At 45.5% G+C, this 6,603-nt stretch overlaps 1 non-coding gene across 1 annotated transcript; it reads right to left on the bottom strand.

Annotated features, from left to right (window-relative positions):
* Positions 1 to 3,289: 3,289 nt before the first annotated feature.
* Positions 3,290 to 3,371, bottom strand: TRNAL-UAG. Its single transcript has one exon. It is a non-coding gene; the product is annotated as a tRNA-Leu (tRNA).
* Between the last annotated feature and the right edge of the window lie 3,232 nt (positions 3,372 to 6,603).

The following is a 6,603-nucleotide window of genomic DNA, read 5'->3' as shown; positions in this document are numbered from 1 at the left end:
GGCACAGAGAAGGGACTTACCCAGGGTCACACAACAGACACGTGGTGGACTCTCAGACCTGTGCTCTTTCCATTAGGCCATGGAGAAAGTGACCTCAGCAAACAGTGTGATCCATCATAAGAGAAGTGGGGGGAGAGTGTGAATGAGACAGGGCAGCTTTGTTTTATAATAATAAAGATGGGGGCCTGTGTCTAATGATCTGGGGGTGAAATATCACACCAAGGCTTCAGATATGGAGTAATGTCGAATTCCAGCTCTTGGGGTGGGCTTTACAAGAAAATATCAATCAACGAATCCAGTGATATTTACTAACCACGTTTCAATCAATCATAAGTATTTATTGAGCAGGGAGTGTCTGTTTATTGTTGTACTCTCCCAAGCACTTAGTAAGTATAGTGCTCTGTCCATAGCAAGCACTCAATAAATATGAATGAATGAATGAAGGAGTAGGGAAAATGAGTGCTTAGTTAGGGAAGGCTTCTTGGAGGACGTGTGATTGTAATAGGAAGGAAATAATTGCCTATTGATCCTCTTACCCTTGGGGTGCCCCAGTCTCTTTGCTCAGCCTCTGGCCCTGATGAGTCGATTAATTTCTAGACTGTGAGCCCACTGTTGGGTAGGGACCGTCTCTATATGTTGCCAACTTGTACTTCCCAAGCACTTAGTGCAGTGCTCTGCACAGCGTAAGCGCTCAATAAATACGATTGAATTGAATTGGGGGTGAAATATCACACCAAGGCTTCAGATATGGAGTAATGTCCAATTCCAGCTCCTGGGGTGGACTTTACGAGAAAATATCAATCAACGAATCCAGTAATATTTACTAGCCACCTTTCAATCAATCGTAAGTATTTATTGAGCAGGGAGTGTCTGTTTATTGTTGTACTCTCCCAAGCACTTAGTAAGTATAGTGCTCTGTCCATAGCAAGCACTCAATAAATATGAATGAATGAATGGAGTAGGGAAAATGAGTGCTTAGTTAGGGAAGGCTTCTTGGAGGACGTGTGATTGTAATAGGAAGGAAATAATTGCCTATTGATCCTCTTACCCTCGGGGTGCCCCAGTCTCTTTGCTCAGCCTCTGGCCCTGATGAGTCAATGAGTTTCTAGACTGTGAAGTGAGCCCACTGTTGGGTAGGGACCGTCTCTATATGTTGCCAACTTGTACTTCCCAAGCACTTAGTACAGTGCTCTGCACACAGTAAGCGCTCAATAAATATGATTGAATTGAATTGGGGGTGAAATATCACACCAAGGCTTCAGATATGGAGTAATGTCCAATTCCAGCTCCTGGGGTGGACTTTACAAGAAAATATCAATCAACGAATCCAGTAATATTTACTAACCACCTTTTAATCAATCATAAGTATTTATTGAGCAGGGAGTGTCTTTATTGTCGTACTCTCCCAAGCACTTAGTAAGTATAGTGCTCTGTCCATAGCAAGCACTCAATAAATATGAATGAATGAATGGAGTAGGGAAAATGAGTGCTTAGTTAAGGCTTCTTGGAGGACATGTGATTGTCATAGGAAGGAAATAATTGCCTATTGATCCTCTTACCTGATCCTCTTACCCTTGGGGTGCCCCAGTCTCTTTGCTCAGCCCCTGGCCCTGATGAGTCGATGAGTTTCTAGACTGTGAGCCCACTGTTGGGTAGGGACCGTCTCTATATGTTGCCAACTTGTACTTCCCGAGCGCTTAGTCCAGTGCTCTGCACACAGACAGCGCTCAATAAATACGATTGAATTGAATGCATGAGTTTCCCCGAGGGGAAAGCGAAAGCGAATGACGAACTCAAATAGAAGAACTCAAACCTCCTCCAGGAGGCCTTCCCAGACTGAGCCCCTTCCTTCCTCTTCCCCTCGTCCCCCTTTCCATCCCCCCATCTTACCTCCTTCCCTTCCCCACAGCACCTGTATATATGTTTGTACATATTTATCACTCTATTTGTTTTACTTGTACGTATCTGTTCTGTTTATTTTATTTTGTTAGTATGTTTGGTTTTGTTCTCTGTCTCCCCCTTTTAGACTGTGAGCCCACTGTTGGGTAGGGACTGTCCCTATATGTTGCCAACTTGTGCTTCCCAAGCGCTTAGTACAGTGCTCTGCACACAGTTATAAATACAATTGATGATGATGATGCACACAGTAAGCGCTCAATAAATACGCTATATATGTATACATGTTTGTACATATTAATTACTCTACTCATTTATTTTACTTGTACATATCTATTCTATTTATTTTATTTGGTTAGTACGTTTGGTTTTGTTCTCTGTCTCCCCCTTTTGGACTGCGAGCCCACTGTTGGGTAGGGACTGTCTCTCTAGGTTGCCAACTTGTGCTTCCCAAGCGCTTAGTACAGTGCTCTGCACACAGTTATAAATACGATTGATGATGATGATGCACACAGTAAGCGCTCAATAAATATGCTATATATGTATACATGTTTGTACATATTAATTACTCTACTCATTTATTTTACTTGTACATATCTATTCTATTTATTTTATTTTGTTAGTATGTTTGGTTTTGTTCTCTGTCTCCCCCTTTTGGACTGTGAACCCACTGTTGGGTAGGGACTGTCTCTATATGTTGCCAACTTGTACTTCCCAAGCGCTTAGTACAGTGCTCTGCACACAGTAAGCGCTCAATAAGTACGATTGATGATGATGATGATGATGATGACTGTCTCTAGATGTTGCCAACTTGTGCTTCCCAAGCGCTCAGTCCAGTGCTCTGCACACAGCAAGCGCTCAATAAATATGATTGATGATGATGACTGTCTCTATATGTTGCCAACTTGTGCTTCCCAAGCGCTTAGTACAGTGCTCTGCACACAGTAACCGTTCAATAAATACGATTGACGATGATGATGACTGTCTCTAGATGTTGCCAACTTGTGCTTCCCAAGCGCTTCGTCCAGTGCTCTGCACACAGCAAGCGCTCAATAAATATGATTGATGATGATGATGACTGTCTCTAGATGTTGCCAACTTGTGCTTCCCAAGCGCTTAGTCCAGCGCTCTGCACACAGCAAGCGCTCAATAAATACGATTGATGATGATGACGACTGTCTCTAGATGTTGCCAACTTGTGCTTCCCAAGCGCTTAGTCCAGTGCTCTGCACACTGCAAGCGCTCAAGAAATGATGATGATGATGACTGTCTCTAGATGTTGGCTTCCCAAGCGCTTAGTCCAGTGCTCTGCACACCGTTCTAAATACGGTTGATGATGATGGTGAACTCAAAAGGTGAAATGGACGAGCAGTTTAAAAAAAAACTGGGGGTGTGGCAGCGGTGGGATTCGAACCCACGCCATCGAAATGACTGGAGCCTAAATCCAGCGCCTTAGACCACTCGGCCACGCTACCGCCCGGTGGTTTTTCCTCTCCTCCCCGTGTACATCAGGAAGGGTGTCGCCTTTTTCTCCTTCGATTTTGTGTCTGTTTTTTTGGGGGGGGGGTCCGAGCCCCGGCCGGCCACGCGGCTTCCCCAGCCCCCCTCCCCCGGCGGGCGACCTCGTGGGGCCCTTGGCTCGCCCGGCCCGGGAAATACGGGTTGGCAGAGGAAGGGAGGGGCGAGTGGGCGAACAAGGCCGCCGCTTCTCACAGCCGGGGCTGCTCCATTGCAACCCCGAGGGCACCCACCGCCAATTTCTGGTAACGTCAGAAGTAAACAGCCCTTTGATCACATTGGCACCTTCTCCGCCTTCCTGTCCCGCCCTCGACCCCCGGCCCACGTCCTCCCCCGGGCCTGGAATGCCCTCCCTCTGCCCATCCGCCAAGCTAGCTCTCTTCCTCCCTTCAAGGCCCTGCTGAGAGCTCACCTCCTCCAGGAGGCCTTCCCAGACTGAGCCCCTTCCTTCCTCTCATCATCATCATCATCAATCGTATTTATTGAGCGCTTACTATGTGTAGAGCACTGGACTAAGCGCTTGGGAAGTCCAAGTTGGCAACATACAGAGACAGTCCCTACCCAACATTGGGCTCACAGTCTCCCCCTCGTCCCCCTCTCCATCCCCCCCATCTTACCTCCTTCTCTTCCCCACAGCACCTGTATATATGTATATATGTTTGTACATATTTATTACTCTATTTTATTTGTCCATATCTATTCTATTTATTTTATTTTGTTAGTATGTTTGGTTTTGTCTCCCCCTTTTAGACTGTGAGCCCACTGTTGGGTAGGGACTGTCTCTATATGTTGCCAATTTGTACTTCCCAGGCGCTTAGTACAGTGCTCTGCACATAGTAAGCGCTCAATAAATACGATTGATGATGATGATGATTTATTTTACTTGTACCTATCTATTCTATTTATTTTATTTTGTTGGTATGGTTGGTTTTGTTCTCCGTCTCCCCCTTTTAGACTGTGAGCCCACTGTTGGGTAGGGACTGTCTCTATATGTTGCCAATTTGTACTTCCCAGGCGCTTAGTACAGTGCTCTGCACATAGTAAGTGCTCCATAAATACGATTGATGATGATGATTATGATTTATTTTACTTGTACCTATCTATTCTATTTATTTTATTTTGTTAGTATGTTTGGTTTTGTTCTCTGTCTCCCCCTTTTAGACTGTGAGCCCACTGTTGGGTAGGGACTGTCTCTAGATGTTGCCAGCTTGTACTTCCCAAGCGCTTAGTACAGTGCTCTGCACAAAGTAAGCGCTCAATAAATACGATTGATGATGGTGATGATGATTTATTTTACTTGTACCTATCTATTCTATTTATTTTATTTGGTTGGTATGTTTGGTTTTGTTCTCTGTCTCACCCTTCTAGACTGTGACCCCGCTGTTGGGTAGGGACAGTCTCTATATGTTGCCAGCTTGTACTTCCCAAGCGCTTAGTACAGTGCTCTGCACATAGTAAGCGCTCAATAAATACGATTGATGATGATGATGATGATGATGATGATTTATTTTACTTGTACCTATCTATTCTATTTATTTTATTTTGTTGGTATGTTTGGTTTTGTTCTCTGTCTCCCCCTTTTAGAATGTGAGCCCACTGTTGGGTAGGGACAGTCTCTCTATGTTGCCAGCTTGTACTTCCCAAGCGCTTAGTACAGTGCTCTGCACACAGTAAGCGCTCAATAAATACGATTGATTGATTGATCGATCGATCGATCGATGGATCGGGGTTTTTGCGGCCCCACCCTGAGCCCGCGGCGGCGCCTTCCTCGGACGCCAGAGGGCGCTGCCGCAGCGGAGCCCAAACGTAATCCTCGTCATGATCATATTTATTAAGCGCTTACTATGTGCCAAGCACTGTTCTAAGCGCTGGGGAGGTTACAAGGTGATCAGGTTGCCCCACGCAGGGCTCACAGTCTTAATCCCCATTTTACAGATGAGGTAACTGAAGCACCTCCTCCAGGAGGCCTTCCCAGACTGAGCCTCTTCCTTCCTCTCCCCCTCTCCATCCCCCCACCTTACCTCCTTCTCTTCCCCACAGCACCTGTATATATGTTGGTACATATTTATTACACTATTCATTTATTTTACTTGTTCATATCTATTCTATTTATTTTATTTTGTTAGTATGTTTGGTTTTTGTTCTCTGTCTCCCCCTTTTAGACTGTGAGCCCACTGATGGGTAGGGACTGTCTCTATATGTTGCCGACTTGGACTTCCCAAGCGCTTAGTACAGTGCTCTGCACACAGTAAGCGCTCAATAAGTACGATTGATTGATTGATTGATTAAGTGACTTGCCCAAAGTCACAAAGCTGACTTCCCACCCTGGGCTTCAAGGCTGTCCATCACCTCGCCCCCTCCTACCTCACCTCCCTTCTCTCCTTCTCCAGCCCAGCCCGCACCCTCCGCTCCTCCACCACTAATCTCCTCACTGTCCCTCGCTCTCGCCTGTCCCGCCATCGACCCCCGGCCCACGTCATCCCCCGGGCCTGGAATGCCCTCCCTCTGCCCATCCGCCAAGCTAGCTCTCTTCCTCCCTTCAAGGCCCTGCTGAGAGCTCACCTCCTCCAGGAGGCCTTCCCAGACTGAGCCCCTTCTTTCCTCTCCCCCTCGTCCCCCTCTCCATCCCCCCGTCTTACCTCCTTCCCTTCCCCACAGCACCTGTATATATGTATATATGGTTGTACATATTTATTACTCTATTTACTTATTTATTTATTTATTTTACTTGTACATTTCTATCCTACTTATTTTATTTTGTTGGTATGTTTGGTTCTGTTCTCTGTCTCCCCCTTTTAGACTGTGAGCCCACTGTTGGGTAGGGACTGTCTCTATGTGATGCCAATTTGTACTTCCCAAGCGCTTAGTACAGTGCTGTGCACATAGTAAGCGCTCAATAAATATGATTGATTGATTGATTGATTGATTATTATTACTATTATCTCCCTTTACTAGTAGCTGTTACACCCCCCACACACACTCACATGTCACACCCCTCTCACACAGCCATCATTCATTGTCGAATTTATTAAGTGCTAACTGTGTGCAGTGCATTGTACTAAGTGCTCAGGAAAGTACACTATAGCAATAAAGAGTGACAATTCCAGCCCACAACGAGCTTACAGTCTAGAAGGGTGAGACAGACATCAATACAAACACACATCAATATAAATAAATAAAATTAGACAT

Source organism: Tachyglossus aculeatus, chromosome 21, assembly GCF_015852505.1.
Source record: "Tachyglossus aculeatus isolate mTacAcu1 chromosome 21, mTacAcu1.pri, whole genome shotgun sequence".
Taxonomy (NCBI): Eukaryota; Metazoa; Chordata; class Mammalia; order Monotremata; family Tachyglossidae; genus Tachyglossus; species Tachyglossus aculeatus.
This window is presented reverse-complemented; position numbering and strand designations above follow the sequence as displayed.